This window comes from Heptranchias perlo, chromosome 38 (assembly GCF_035084215.1).
Source record: "Heptranchias perlo isolate sHepPer1 chromosome 38, sHepPer1.hap1, whole genome shotgun sequence".
Taxonomy (NCBI): domain Eukaryota; kingdom Metazoa; phylum Chordata; class Chondrichthyes; order Hexanchiformes; family Hexanchidae; genus Heptranchias; species Heptranchias perlo.
The window spans coordinates 3,053,810-3,070,680 of NC_090362.1; positions in this window are offsets into that span (position 1 = coordinate 3,053,810).

Sequence of the window (16,871 nt, forward strand, 5' to 3'; positions counted from 1 at the left end):
GGGGAGGGATTCAAATTCCTGGGACACTGGAAACGGTTCTGGGGGAGGTGGGACCAGTACAAACCGGACGGTCTGCACCTGGGCAGGGCCGGGACCGCTGTCCTAGGAGGAGTGTTTGCTAGTGCTGTTGGGGAGGGTTTAAACTAAAGTGGCAGGGGGTTGGGAACCTGAGCAGGGAGAGAGAGGAAAGCGTAACAGGAAGGGACAGAAGGTATGGAGTAATAGGTAAAGAGTTAAAAAAGGAAAAAGCAGGAACTAAGCGTCACAAAACAGATTTGAAAGTTCTTTATCTGAATGCACGTAGCATTCGTAACAAAATGGACGAGTTAACGGCACAAATAACTACGTGTGGGTATGATCTTGTGGCCATTACAGAAACATGGCTGCAGGGTGACAACGACTGGGAATTAAATATGCCAGGGTATTTAACAATCAGGAAGGACAGGCAGGAAGGAAGGGGAGGTGGGGTGGCTAAGTTAATAAAGGAAGGAATCACTGTAATACAGATAAATGATATTGGGACAAAGCATAAGAACATAAGAACATAAGAACATAAGAAATTGGAGCAGGAGTAGGCCAATCGGCCCCTCGAGCCTGCTCCGCCATTCAATAGATCATGGCTGATCTGATCCCAACCACAAATCTAAAGAACACAAGAAGTCGGAGCAGGACCCGGCCACATAGCCCCTGGGCCCTCTCCGCCACCCACAGGGCATTGACCGATCCGAACTCAGCTTCATGTCCAATTTCCTGCCCGCTCCCCATAACCCCTAATTCCCTTTACTTCTAGGAAACTGTCTATTTCTGTTTTAAATTTATCTAATGATGTAGCTTCCACAGCTTCCTGGGGCAGCAAATTCCACAGACCTACCACCCTCTGAGTGAAGAAGTTTCTCCTCATCTCAGTTTTGAAAGAGCAGCCCCTTATTCTAAGATTATGCCCCCTAGTTCTAGTTTCACCCATCTTTGGGAACATCCTTACTGCATCCACCCGATCAAGCCCCTTCACAATCTTATATGTTTCAATAAGATCGCCTCTCATTCTTCTGAACTCCAATGAGTAGAGTCCCAATCTACTCAACCTCTCCTCATATGTCCGCCCCCTCATCCCCGGGATTAACCGAGTGAACCTTCTTTGTACTGCCTCGAGAGCAAGTATGTCTTTTCTTAAGTATGGAGACCAAAACTGTATGCAGTATTCCAGGTGCGGTCTCACCAATACCTTATATAACTGCAGCAATACCTCCTTGTTTTTATATTCTATCCCCCTAGCAATAAAAGCCAACATTCCGTTGGCTTTCTTGATCACCTGCTGCACCTGCATACCAACTTTTTGATTTTCTTGCACTAGGACCCCCAGATCCCTTTGTACTGCAGTACTTTCCAGTCTCTCGCCATTAAGAAAATAACTTGCTCTCTGATTTTTCCTGCCAAAGTGCATAACCTCACATTTTCCAATATTATATTGCATCTGCCAAATCTCCGCCCACTCACCCAGCCTGTCTATATCCCCTTGCAGGTTTTTTATGTCCTCCTCACTCTCTACTTTCCCTCCCATCTTTGTATCATCTGCAAATTTTGATATGTTGCACTCGGTCCCCTCCTCCAAATCGTTAATATAGATTGTAAAGAGTTGGGGACCCAGCACCGACCCCTGTGGAACACCACTGGTTACTGGTTGCCAGTCCGAAAATGAACCATTTATCCCAACTCTCTGCTTCCTGTTTGATAACCAATCCTCCACCCATGCCAGAATATTACCCCCAATCCCGTGATTTTTTATCTTAAGTAATAATCTTTTATGTGGCACCTTGTCGAATGCCTTCTGGAAGTCTAAATACACTACGTCCACTGGTTCCCCTTTATCCACCCTATACGTTATATCCTCGAAGAACTCAAGCAAATTTGTCAGACATGACTTCCCCTTCATGAAGCCATGCTGACTTTGTCCTATTAAATTATGCTTATCTAAATGTTCCGTTACTGTCTCCTTAATAATAGACTCCAAAATTTTACCCACCACAGATGTTAAGCTAACTGGCCTATAATTTCCAGCCTTCTGCCTACTACCCTTTTTAAATAACGGTGTTACATTAGCAGTTTTCCAATCTGCCGGGACCTCTCCTGAGTCCAGGGAATTTTGGAAAACTATCACCAAAGCATCCACAATCCCTACTGCCACTTCCCTCAAGACCCTAGGATGGAAGCCATCAGGTCCAGGGGATTTATCCGCCTTGAGTCCCATTATTTTACTGAGTACCATCTCCTGAGTGATTTTAATCGTATTTAGCTCCTCCCCCCCGAGAGTCCCCTGTTTGTCCAGTGTTGGGATATTCTTAGTGTCCTCTACTGTAAAGACTGAAACAAAATATTTGTTCAGCATTTTTGCCATCTCCATGTTTCCCACCATTAATTTCCCGGTCTCATCCTCTAAGGGACCTATGTTTGCCTTAGCCACCCTTTTTCTTTTTATATAACTATAGAAACTCTTGCTATCAAGATAATGAAACAGTTTGGGTGGAGATAAGGAATAATAAGGGGAAAAAAACATTAGTGGGCGTAGTATATAGGCCTCCTAATAGTTGCAACTCTGCTGGAAGAAATATTAATCAGGAAATAGTCGGGGCATGTAATAAGGGAACAGCCATAATTATGGGGGATTTTAATTATCATATTAACTGGACAAATCAAATTGGGCAGAGCAGCCTTGAGGACGAGTTCATTGCGTGCATCAGGGATGGATTTCTTGAGCAGTATGTAACTGATCCTACTAGGGGGCAGGCAACCTTGGACCTGGTCCTGTGTAATGAGTCAGGATTAATTAATAATGTCCTAGTTAAGGATCCCCTTGGAACGAGCGACCACAACATGGTTGAATTCCATATCCAATTAGAGGGTGAGAAGGTTGATTCTCAAACAAGCGTACTGAGCTTGAATAAAGGAGACTATGATGGTATGAGAGTGGAATTGATTAAAGTGGACTGGGAAAATAGATTAAAGGGTAAGACGGTACATGAGCAGTGGTGTTCATTTAGGGAGTTATTTTACAACTTTCAAAATAAATATATTCCACTGAGGAAAAAAGGGTGTAAAAGAAATTACAGCCATCCGTGGCTAAGTAAAGAAATCAAGGATAGTATCCGACTAAAAACAAGGACATATAAGGTAGCCAAACTTAGTGGGAGGATAGAAGATTGGGAATTCTTCAAAAGACAGCAAAAAGTAACTAAAGGATTGATTAAGAAAGGGAAGTTAGATTATGAAAAGAAATTAGCAAAAAATATAAAAACAGATAGCAAGAGTTTCTATAGTTATATAAAAAGAAAAAGGGTGGCTAAGGCAAACGTAGGTCCTTTAGAGGATGAGACCGGGAAATTAATGGTGGGAAACATGGAGATGGCAAAAATGCTGAACAAATATTTTGTTTCAGTCTTTACAGTAGAGGACACTAAGAATATCCCAACACTGGACAAACAGGGGACTCTACGGGGGGAGGAACTAAATACGATTAAAATCACTCAGGAGATGGTACTCAGTAAAATAATGGGACTCAAAGCGGATAAATCCCCTGGACCTGATGGCTTCCATCCTAGGGTCTTGAGGGAAGTGGCAGTAGGGATTGTGGATGCTTTGGTGATAGTTTTCCAAAATTCCCTGGACTCAGGAGAGGTCCCGGCAGATTGGAAAACTGCTAATGTAACACCGTTATTTAAAAAGGGTAGTAGGCAGAAGGCTGGAAATTATAGACCAGTTAGCCTAACATCTGTGGTGGGTAAAATTTTGGAGTCTATTATTAAGGAGACAGTAACGGAACATTTAGATAAGCATAATTTAATAGGACAAAGTCAGCATGGCTTTATGAAGGGGAAGTCATGTCTGACAAATTTGCTTGAGTTCTTTGAGGACATAACGTATAGGGTGGATAAAGGGGAACCAGTGGACGTAGTGTATTTAGACTTCCAGAAGGCATTCGACAAGGTGCCACATAAAAGATTATTACTTAAGATAAAAAATCACGGGATTGGGGGTAATATTCTGGCATGGGTGGAGGATTGGTTATCAAACAGGAAGCAGAGAGTTGGGATAAATGGTTCATTTTCGGACTGGCAACCAGTAACCAGTGGTGTTCCACAGGGGTCGATGCTGGGTCCCCAACTCTTTACAATCTATATTAACGATTTGGAGGAGGGGACCGAGTGCAACATATCAAAATTTGCAGATGATACAAAGATGGGAGGGAAAGTAGAGAGTGAGGAGGACATAAAAAACCTGCAAGGGGATATAGACAGGCTGGGTGAGTGGGCGGAGATTTGGCAGATGCAATATAATATTGGAAAATGTGAGGTTATGCACTTTGGCAGGAAAAATCAGAGAGCAAGTTATTATCTTAATGGCGAGAGACTGGAAAGTACTGCAGTACAAAGGGATCTGGGGGTCCTAGTGCAAGAAAATCAAAAAGTTGGTATGCAGGTGCAGCAGGTGATCAAGAAAGCCAACGGAATGTTGGCTTTTATTGCTAGGGGGATAGAATATAAAAACAGGGAGGTATTGCTGCAGTTATATAAGGTATTGGTGAGACCGCACCTGGAATACTGCATACAGTTTTGGTCTCCATACTTAAGACAAGACATACTTGCTCTCGAGGCAGTACAATGAAGGTTCACTCGGTTAATCCCGGGGATGAGGGGGTGGACATATGAGGAGAGGTTGAGTAGATTGGGACTCTACTCATTGGAGTTCAGAAGAATGAGAGGCGATCTTATTGAAACATATAAGATTGTGAAGGGTCTTGATCGGGTGGATGCAGTAAGGATGTTCCCAAAGATGGGTGAAACTAGAACTAGGGGGCATAATCTTAGAATAAGGGGCTGCTCTTTCAAAACTGAGATGAGGAGAAACTTCTTCACTCAGAGGGTGGTAGGTCTGTGGAATTTGCTGCCCCAGGAAGCTGTGGAAGCTACATCATTAGATAAATTTAAAACAGAAATAGACAGTTTTCTAGAAGTAAAGGGAATTAGGGGTTATGGGGAGCGGGCAGGAAATTGGACATGAAGCTGAGTTCGGATCGGTCAATGCCCTGTGGGTGGCGGAGAGGGCCCAGGGGCTGTGTGGCCGGGTCCTGCTCCTACTTCTTGTGTTCTTTAGATTTGAGGTTAGGATCAGATCAGCCATGATCTTATTGAATGGCGGAGCAGGCTTGAGGGGCCGATTGGCCTACTCCTGCTCTAATTTCTTATGTTCTTAACTGACCATTCACTGTCACATACAGTTCATGAATGTAAAACATCCTAAAGAATGAACTTCCTTTCAACTACTCAGAGGAGCTGGCTGTCGGTCAGAAAGAGGGTGCATGATTTAGAGAAGAGAACGAAAATATGGCCTGAATATTATTGTAACAAACAGCAGAGAACATTTCCTTTTTTATTCATTCATGGGATGTGGGCGTCGCTGGCGAGGCTGGCATTTATTGCCCATCCCTAATTGCCCTTGAGAAGGTGGTGGTGAGCCTTCTTGAACTGCTGCAGTCCGTGTGATGACAGTTCTCCCACAGTGCTGTTAGGAAGGGAGTTCCAGGATTTTGACCCAGCGACGATGAAGGAACGGCGATATATTTCCAGGTCGGGATGGTGTGTGACTTGGAGGAGAACGTGCAGGTGGTGTTGTTCCCATGTGCCTGCTGCTCTTGTCCTTCTAGGTGGTAGAGATCGCGGGTTTGGGAGGTGCTGTCGAAGAAGCCTTGTCGAGTTGCTGCAGTGCATCTTGTAGATGGTGCACACTGCAGCCACAGTGCACCGGTGGTGAAGGGAGTGAATGTTTAAGGTGGTGGATGGGGTGCCAATCAAGCGGGCTGCTTTTTCCTGGATGGTGTCGAGCTTCTTGAGTGTTGTTGGAGCTGCACTCATCCAGGCAAGTGAAGAGTATTCCATCACATTCCTGACTTGTGCCTTGTAGATGGTGGAAAGGCTTTGGGGAGTCAGGGGGTGAATCACTCACTGCAGAATACCCAGCCTCTGACCTGCTCTTGTAGCCACAGTGTTTATATGGCTGGTCCAGTTAAGTTTCTGGTCAGTGGTGACCCCCAGGATGTTGATGGTGGGGGATTCGGTGATGGTAATTCCGTTGAATGTCAAGGGGAGGTGGTTAGACTTTCTCTTGTTGGAGATGGTCATTGCCTGGCACTTTTATGGCGTGAATGTTACTTGCTACGTGGCAGCCCAAGCTGACAATATATGGATTTAAAAGGTAAGTAGTTGTGGTTTACTGTTAAGATAACAGCAGATCTCTCATGGTGTTACTTCTGGTGAGTCGAATACACTAGTTTATAACAAAAGCAACAGTATACCATGTAACACAGTATGTTATAATATCCTGATACCGTTTAACACAGAGTGTATTATAATGTACTGATACTGTGTAACACAAAGTGTATTATAATATACTGATACCGTGTTACACACAGTGTACTGATACCGTGTAACACACAGTGTATTATAATATACTGATACCGTGTAACACACAATGTAATATAATATACTGATACTGTGTAACACACAATGTAATATAATGTACTGATACCGTGTAACACACAGTGTAATATAATGTACTGATACCGTGTAACACACAATGTATTATAATATACTGATACTGTGTAACACACAGTGTATTATAATATACTTGATGTGGAGATGCCGGTGATGGACTGGGGTGGACAAATGTAAGGAGTCTTACAACACCAGGTTATAGTCCAACAGCTTTACACGGGACACAACCAACACGGGACACAACCAACAGAGTACCCTTCGTCGTCCAGTACTTCCCCGGAGCGGAGAAACTACGCCATGTTCTTCGCAGCCTTCAACATGTCATCGATGACGACGAACACCTCGCTAAGGCCATCCCCACGCCTCCACTACTCGCCTTCAAACAGCCACCCAACCTCAAATAGACCATCGTTCGCAGCAAATTACCCAGCTTTCAGGAGAACAGCGTCCACGACACCACACAACCCTGCCACAGCAACCTCTGCAAGATATGCCAGATCATCGACACAGACACCACCATCACACGAGAGGACACCACCCACCAGGTACATGGTTCATACTCCTGTGACTCGGCCAATGTTGTCTACCTCATACGTTGCAGGAAAGGATGCCCCGGAGCATGGTACATCGGTGAGACTGTGCAGACACTGCGACAACGGATGAACGGACACCGCGCAACAATCGCCAGACAGGAGGGTTCCCTCCCAGTCGGGGAACACTTCAGCAGTCAAGGACATTCAGCCTCCGGTCTTCGGGTAAGCGTTCTCCAAGGCGGCCTTCGAGACACACAACAATGCAAAATCGTCGAGCAGAAATTGATAGCCAAGTTCCGCACCCATGAGGACAGCCTCAACCGGGATCTTGGGTTCATGTCACGCTACATGTAACCCCATCAGCGAAAAAAAGTTATCTGTTTTTAATACAACTGGTCATTCTCCCTCTTTCTCTGCCTTTCGGGTCTCTCTCTCTCTCTGTCTCTCTGTCTTTGTGTTCTGACCGTTTGTGTATTCAGTAGTCTTGTATGTAATGTTTCTCTGTCTGAACACCATTCCACTCCTTTGATTGCTTTGATTATATCTCTGCCGAGGGGTGATAACGGGCAGTTGGAAAGATTATCTGTAATCACCAGGCATTGTTCTCTGACTATATATGCTGTACCTTTATGGAATCCTACTCTCACCTGACGAAGGAGCAAAGCTCCGAAAGCTTGTGATTTCAAATAAAGCTGTTGGACTATAACCTGGTGTTATGCGACTCCTTACATTTATAATATACTGATACCGTGTAACACGCAGTGTATGAGAATATACCGATACCGTGTCACACGCAGTGTATTATAATATACCGATACCGTGTAACACACAGTGTATTATAATATACCGATACCGTGTAACACACAGTGTATTATAATATACTGATACCGTGTAACACGCAGTGTATGAAAATATACCGATACCGTGTAACACGCAGTGTATTATAATATACCGATACCGTGTTACACACAGTGTATTATAATATACTGATACCGTGTAACACACAGTGTATAATAATATACCGATACCGTGTAACACACAGTGTATTATAATATACTGATACCGTGTAACACACAGTGTATAATAATATACCGATACCGTGTAACACACAGTGTATTATAATATACCGATACCGTGTAACACGCAGTGTATTATAATATACCGATACCGTGTAACACACAGTGTATTATAATATACTGATACCGTGTAACACGCAGTGTATGAAAATATACCGATACCGTGTAACACACAGTGTATTATAATATACTGATACCGTGTAACACACAGTGTATAATAATATACCGATACTGTGTAACACACAGTGTATTATAATATACTGATACCGTGTAACACACAGTGTATTACAATATACTGATACCGTGTAACACACAGTGTATTATAATATACTGATACCGTGTAACACACAGTGTATGAGAATATACTGATACCACGTAACACACAGTGTGTTATAATATACTGATACCGTGTAACACACAGTGTATTACAATATACTGATACCGTGTAACACACAGTGTATTGCAATATACTGATACCGTGTAACACACAGTGTATTACAATATACTGATACCGTGTAACACACCGTGTATTATAATATACTGATACCGTGTAACACACAGTGTATTATAATATACTGATACCGTGTAACACACAGTGTGTTATAATATACTGATACCGTGTAACACACAGTGTATTATAATATACTGATACCGTGTAACACACCGTGTATTATAATATACTGATACCGTGTAACACACAGTGTATTATAATATACCGATACCGTGTAACACACCGTGTATTATAATATACCGATACCGTGTAACACACAGTGTAATATAATATACCGATACCGCGTAACACACAGTGTATTATAATATACTGATACCGCGTAACACACCGTGTATTATAATATACCGATACCGCGTAACACGCAGTGTATTATAATATACCGATACCGCGTAACACGCAGTGTATTATAATATACCGATACCGCGTAACACGCAGTGTATTATAATATACCGATACCGCGTAACACGCAGTGTATTATAATAAACCAATACCGCGTAACACGCAGTGTATTATAATATACCGATACCGCGTAACACGCAGTGTATTATAATATACCGATACCGTGTAACACGCAGTGTATTATAATATACCGATACCGTGTAACACGCAGTGTATTATAATATACCGATACCGTGTAACACACAGTGTATTATAATATACCGATACCGCGTAACACACAGTGTATTATAATATACCGATACCGCGTAACACACAGTGTATTATAATATACCGATACCGCGTAACACACAGTGTATTATAATATACCGATACCGCGTAACACACAGTGTATTATAATATACCGATACCGCGTAACACACAGTGTATTATAGTATACCGATACCGTGTAACACACAGTGTATCATAATATACCGATACCGTGTAACACACAGTGTCTTATAATATACCGATACCGTGTAACACACAGTGTGTTATAATATACTGATACCGCATATGATAGAGTGCATTGTTGTAGGGAATTTCTTATTTCCTGTGAAAGAAAGTCACCCTCACTCAAAATAGGTTTGTTAATCAATTGTTATTTAATGATGTTATCATTCATGCCAGCATTCATGAAGCAAAGTCAAACCTTACATATGACTTCCCTCTACTAAATACCGTTATACACTTAATAATGTTATTATATTAATGACTTAACAATTCATACACACAGCTGGCAAACAATTAATACATATACAATCTTTAAACCAAGGATTTTGCTCATCGGGCCTAAAGGTTGATCAGCTCTTCAGTCCTTGAGGTCCTCTTCTTAGAGTCATAGAGTCATAGAGTTATACAGCACGGATAGAGGCCCTTCGGCCCATCGTGTCCGCGCCGGCCATCAGCCCTGTCTACTCTAATCCCATATTCCAGCATTTGGTCCGTAGCCTTGTATGCTATGGCATTTCAAGTGCTCATCCAAATGCTTCTTGAATGTTGTGAGGGTTCCTGCCTCCACAACTCTTTCAGACAGTGAGTTCCAGACTCCAACCACCCTCTGGGTGAAAAAGTTCTTTCTCAAATCCCCTCTAAACCTCCCGCCTTTTACCTTGAATCTATGTCCCCTTGTTATAGAACCCTCAACGAAGGGAGAAAGCTCCTTAGTATCCATCCTATCTGTGCCCCTCATAATTTTGTACACCTCAATCATGTCCCCCCTCAGCCTCCTCTGCTCCAAGGAAAACAAACCCAATCTTCCCAGTCTCTCTTCATAGCTGAAGCGCTCCAGCCCTGGTAACATCCTGGTGAATCTCCTCTGCACCCTCTCCAAAGCGATCACATCCTTCCTGTAGTGTGGCGACCAGAACTGCACACAGTACTCCAGCTGTGGCCTAACCAGTGTTTTATACAGCTCCATCATAACCTCCTTGCTCTTATATTCTATGCCTCGGCTAATAAAGGCAAGTATCCCATATGCCTTCTTTACCACCTTATCTACCTGTTCCGCCGCCTTCAGGGATCTGTGAACTTGCACACCAAGATCCCTCTGACCCTCTGTCTTGCCTAGGGTCCTCCCATTCATTGTGTATTCCCTTGCCTTGTTAGTCCCTCCAAAGTGCATCACCTCGCACTTTTCCGGGTTAAATTCCATTTGCCACTGTTCCGCCCATCTGACCAACCCATCTATATCGTCCTGCAGACTGAGGCTATCCTCCTCGCTATTTACCACCCTACCAATCTTTGTATCATCAGCGAACTTACTGATCATACCTTTTACATTCATATCCAAGTCATTAATGTAGACCACAAACAGCAAGGGACCCAGCACCGATCCCTGTGGTACCCCACTGGCCACAGGCTTCCAGTCACAAAAACAACCTTCGGCCATCACCCTCTGCCTTCTGCCACTAAGCCAGTTTTGTATCCAAAGTGCCAAGGCACCCTGGATTCCATGGGCTCGTACCTTCTTGACCAGTCTCCTGTGGGGGCCTTACTGAAATCCATGTATACCACATCCACTGCGTTACCCTCATCCACACGCCTAGTCACCCCCTCAAAAAATTCAATCAAATTAGTCAGACATGATCTTCCCTTGACAAAGCCATGTTGACTATCCCTGATTAATCCTTGCTTCTCCAAGTGGAGACTAATTTTGTCCTTCAGAATTTTTTCCAATAATTTTCCTACCACTGATGTTAGGCTCACTGGCCTGTAGTTCCCCGGTTTTTCCCTACTCCCCTTCTTGAATAATGGTATTACATTAGCGGTTCTCCAGTCCTCTGGCACATCCCCTGTGGCCAGAGAGGTTCTGAATATATGTGTCAGAGCCCCCGCAATCTCCTCCTTTGCCTCACACAGTAGCCTGGGATACATGTGTCTTCTTGCGTGATGTTCGACTGCAGTGTGCGTTCCTTGTGACAGCCGAGTGGTGAAGAGACTGTTCTTCTCTCAAAGTCTTTTTATATATTTTTTTACCAATAGGATATGGGATTGGGGAGGGTCATTCTTTTTGTCCAATTGCTCCCTGTTGTTGTGCCTCAATCATTAACATACTTCAATGATTGACAGTTTAGGCTTTGATCATGTGACCGGAGACCCTTTGATGTAGAAAAGACCATTTGCTCGAACCATAGAATGTAAAAGGCCCCTTTACTGTCTCTGTTTATGGCCTTTCATGTAGAGATAGCCCCTTTCATTTCGATGCACAGACATTGTTAATGGTCCTGACCTCTCCAATTTTAATTGCTTCAAACTAGGGGCAGAATTCTAAAAGGGGTAGAGGAAAAGAGGGATCTGGGGGTATATGTGCACAAGTCATTAAAGGTGGCAGGGCAGGTTGAGAAAGCGGTTAAAAAAGCATTCGGGATCCTGGGCTTTTAAATAGAGGCATAGAGCACAAAAGCAGGGAAGTCATGATGAACCTTTATAAAACACTGGTTCGACCACAACTGGAGTATTGTGTTCAGTTCTGGGCACCGCACTTTAGGAAGGATGTGAAGGCCTTAGAGCGGGTGCAGAGGAGATTTATTAGAATGATTCCAGGGATGAGGGACTTAAATTACGTGGATAGACTGGAGAAACTGGGATTGTTCTCCTTGGAACAGAGAACGTTGAGAGGAGATTTGATAGAGGTATTCAAAATCATGAAGGGTTGAGACAGTGTAAATAGAGAGAAACTGTTCCCATTGGCGGAAGGGTCAAGAACCAGAAGGCATGGATTTTAGGTGATTGGCAAAAGAGCCAAAGGTGATATGAGGAGAAACTGTTTCACACAGCGAGTGGTTAGGATCTGGAATGCACTGTCAAGGGGGTGGTGGAGGCAGATTCAATCATGGCCTTCAAAAGGGAACTGGATAAGTACTTGAAATGAAAAAAATGTGCAGGTCTACGGTGATAGGGCGGGCAGTGGGACTAGCTGGATTGCTGTTGCATAGAGCATGCACGGACTCGATGGACCGAATGGCCTCTTTCCGTGCTGTAACCTTCTATGATTCTAAGATGCAATGGCTTCAAATCCATTCCTTATACCATTTGACCATATTCTGGATGCAGTACTATTTGATGTTTTACAAATCCCAGTTCTTTTAACAGACTACCAGATAGGAATGAGAGGCCCAATGCCATTTCACCCCGATCATTGCTTTTCTGATCTGAAACCTTTGATGTTTGCCCTTGTAGCCTTTTCTTGCATTACCCCTGCTGTGTTGAAAAGCTTGTGTTTCCAAAAGCCCGTGTGTTTTGAAAGCCTGAGAATGCTTTAAGCTCAATATTATCCATCCAGCTTATGTATTTAATAATCGAGATACCGATCCGCAGGACAATGTCCTCGATCCTGAAACTCAGACTTCTCCAATGCCATCAGCGAAAGTGAGGGGAAAACAGGATTTGCGAGAGCACAGTTACTGTGTCTGCAGGTTTTCAAATGTCTCTGTTTAAAAGGGGTACAGTTAACCCTTCCCTTCAAATGCCCTTTGTTAAAAGGGTTTCGAACCCCACTTCCCCTCCTCAAGTGGGTCTGTTGAATCTTCTAACTGATCCACTTCATACCCTGAGCATTGTCGATGGTTGTTAGTCTTTTATCATTGATTCCCATTTCAGATGAGTCAGCCGTGACATATGCAAAAAGAATATTTCTTTTCCATGTTTTCTAATTAAATGTTGCATCACACATAAGCAAATTATCGTAAGAAACACGAGTATACATTGCGTACATGTCAAAGTCATGCTAATTATTCTGATCTGAGGGTGTTATCCCACATTATACAACGTTTCCCACCAGTCATGGTCTCCGAGCTTTTGTACGGTTCATTCTAGAAGCGCATTTCAACCAGGTGGTGAAGTGAGATTAACATGGACCTCCATTCCATTGTGTGGTCGCAGTGGCCTGAGATTATTCCCCAACCTGAGTAATTTCTGTAGAGGTGAGAAAGAAAGACGAAGTGATAGGACAGATAATGTCACTGCCTGAATGTAACGTCACTGGTGATTATACAATACCGACCTCAGGTTTGATAGGCCACTTGGGTACCAACTCACCTATTGATAACTTTCACCAGGCATTCAGGGTCCTCATCTTCCTTATTCGTGCCTTGTAAAATACCCTTCAGTTGATTCCGCATCGATCTATCACGTTCCCACGTGGTTTCAATATCTAATCTATTCCATGCTGGAGTGCCTGCAGTAGCCTGAACACCGATCGACTCAGCTACACCCCTTTTATGTATTTTATGACTTGGTTAATGAGGTTGTGGGGGCCACGCCTGGTCTAAATCCCGACCTGCATTTCGTTGGTGGAAGTTATGTATTATCTCCTGCAGCATTGCACAATGTAATTTACTGTGGGCCTGATGACATAACCCTGATAGAAAGGCTATCTCTGATAGAGATATCAACACCGGTACTGACTCATAACGGACATCATTACAAACTCCTTGCTGAGTCCGGATAATGACTATCTTACATTATATAACCATTCACAAATTTAAAGTCACCAGACCGTTTCCGGGTCCTGGATTTAGGATTGGCCAGGGTGGCCCCCCTAGCCTCAGTCCCAATTTCATTGTTAACTCAAAGGAACCAACCCTGAATTTGGAAATCCAAATTTCTATGTCCCTCTTTATTTTAATTCCAATCCCTCTGATTGGTACCAGTGTGTTTAACTCTATCCTGATTGTTTCATTAATCAATTGTTAAAAGTTCTCACTCTCCTGGGCCACATTAATCATTTCATTTCCCCCTGCATGATCCCTCGAGGAATTTTAAATCCCCTGGACCTGATGGCTTCCATCCTAGGGTCTTGAGGGAAGTGGCAGTAGGGATTGTGGATGCTTTGGTGATAGTTTTCCAAAATTCCCTGGACTCAGGAGAGGTCCCGGCAGATTGGAAAACTGCTAATGTAACACCGTTATTTAAAAAGGGTAGTAGGCAGAAGGCTGGAAATTATAGGCCAGTTAGCTTAACATCTGTGGTGGGTAAAATTTTGGAGTCTATTATTAAGGAGACAGTAACGGAACATTTAGATAAGCATAATTTAATAGGACAAAGTCAGCATGGCTTTATGAAGGGGAAGTCATGTCTGACAAATTTGCTTGAGTTCTTCGAGGATATAACGTATAGGGTGGATAAAGGGGAACCAGTGGACATAGTGTATTTAGACTTCCAGAAGGCATTCGACAAGGTGCCACATAAAAGATTATTACTTAAGATAAAAAATCACGGGATTGGGGGTAATATTCTGGCATGGGTGGAGGATTGGTTATCGAACAGGAAGCAGAGAGTTGGGATAAATGGTTCATTTTCGGACTGGCAACCAGTAACCAGTGGTGTTCCACAGGGGTCGATGCTGGGTCCCCAACTCTTTACAATCTATATTAACGATTTGGAGGAGGGGACCGAGTGCAACATATCAAAATTTGCAGATGATACAAAGATGGGAGGGAAAGTAGAGAGTGAGGAGGACATAAAAAACCTGCAAGGGGATATAGACAGGCTGGGTGAGTGGGCGGAGATTTGGCAGATGCAATATAATATTGGAAAATGTGAGGTTATGCACTTTGGCAGGAAAAATCAGAGAGCAAGTTATTATCTTAATGGCGAGAGACTGGAAAGTACTGCAGTACAAAGGGATCTGGGGGTCCTAGTGCAAGAAAATCAAAAAGTTGGTATGCAGGTGCAGCAGGTGATCAAGAAAGCCAACGGAATGTTGGCTTTTATTGCTAGGGGGATAGAATATAAAAACAGGGAGGTATTGCTGCAGTTATATAAGGTATTGGTGAGACCGCACCTGGAATACTGCATACAGTTTTGGTCTCCATACTTAAGAAAAGACATACTTGCTCTCGAGGCAGTACAAAGAAGGTTCACTCGGTTAATCCCGGGGATGAGGGGGCGGACATATGAGGAGAGGTTGAGTAGATTGGGACTCTACTCATTGGAGTTCAGAAGAATGAGAGGCGATCTTATTGAAACATATAAGATTGTGAAGGGTCTTGATCGGGTGGATGCAGTAAGGATGTTCCCAAAGATGGGTGAAACTAGAACTAGGGGGCATAATCTTAGAATAAGGGGCTGCTCTTTCAAAACTGAGATGAGGAGAAACTTCTTCACTCAGAGGGTGGTCGGTCTGTGGAATTTGCTGCCCCAGGAAGCTGTGGAAGCTACATCATTAGATAAATTTAAAACAGAAATAGACAGTTTCCTAGAAGTAAAGGGAATTAGGGGTTATGGGGAGCGGGCAGGAAATTGGACATGAAGCTGAGTTCGGATCGGTCAATGCCCTGTGGGTGGCGGAGAGGGCCCAGGGGCTATGTGGCCGGGTCCTGCTCCGACTTCTTGTGTTCTTTAGATTTGTGGTTGGGATCAGATCAGCCATGATCTTATTGAATGGCGGAGCAGGCTCGAGGAGCCGATTGGCCTACTCCTGCTCCAATTTCTTATGTTCTTATGTTCTTTACTTTCCAATACAATATTTTCATTAACCCTTAAATCATAGATTAAAAGTTCCCAACCTGGTCCAAGTTATACTTAACACATTTGTGTTTACTTTTTCTAAACTCTTCTTGGACCACTTTTATTCCCAAAATATCTCGAGTCCATTTTAAAATTATCCCATTTTCAGAGAGCAGTTTTATTGGACTAACAGGACTTGTCAATGCACAATTGTACTTCCCCAAAATACTTCCTCTGATACATAGCACAGGACAGGAACCACTTAGACTAGATTCCTTTTGTTTTAAATTAATTTGATCACCTCTTAAATCTTAAGTAAATTTTTCCCTCGAGTGCTCGAACAGCATCTGATATCAATTATAATTGTCTTCCCAATTTCAATTTCGTAAACAAATTATAACCAGGCTTTGTGATTTTACAGTGGAGACAGAAGTGCTTGAAATTAATTTTGAAGATAACTCCCATATCTCCCCCTTCTCGAACACTCTGTCTCAGAAAATAACAAATAACCCTCAATTGGTTAAAACTGAGCCTTTGAGAGGCAAAGTCTCAGTGCAAATGTCACCAAGCTGTGACATATGATATCGGCCGATGTCTGCAGATAAGATCTTAAATTCCTAACTCCATTGGATCTCTTCTGCACCAACACTACCGCGGTCCCGAAAACCATCGTTCCCTGTGTAAAAGAAAAATAGGAACTCCAATGTGGCTCTTCTTGAGAGACCAAGGAGTTAAAAATAACAAACAATTCATTACATTTCTTCTGTCACTCTTTATCCCGGGACCAGAGAGGACTCCACACACATTTCCGTTAATGAATCTA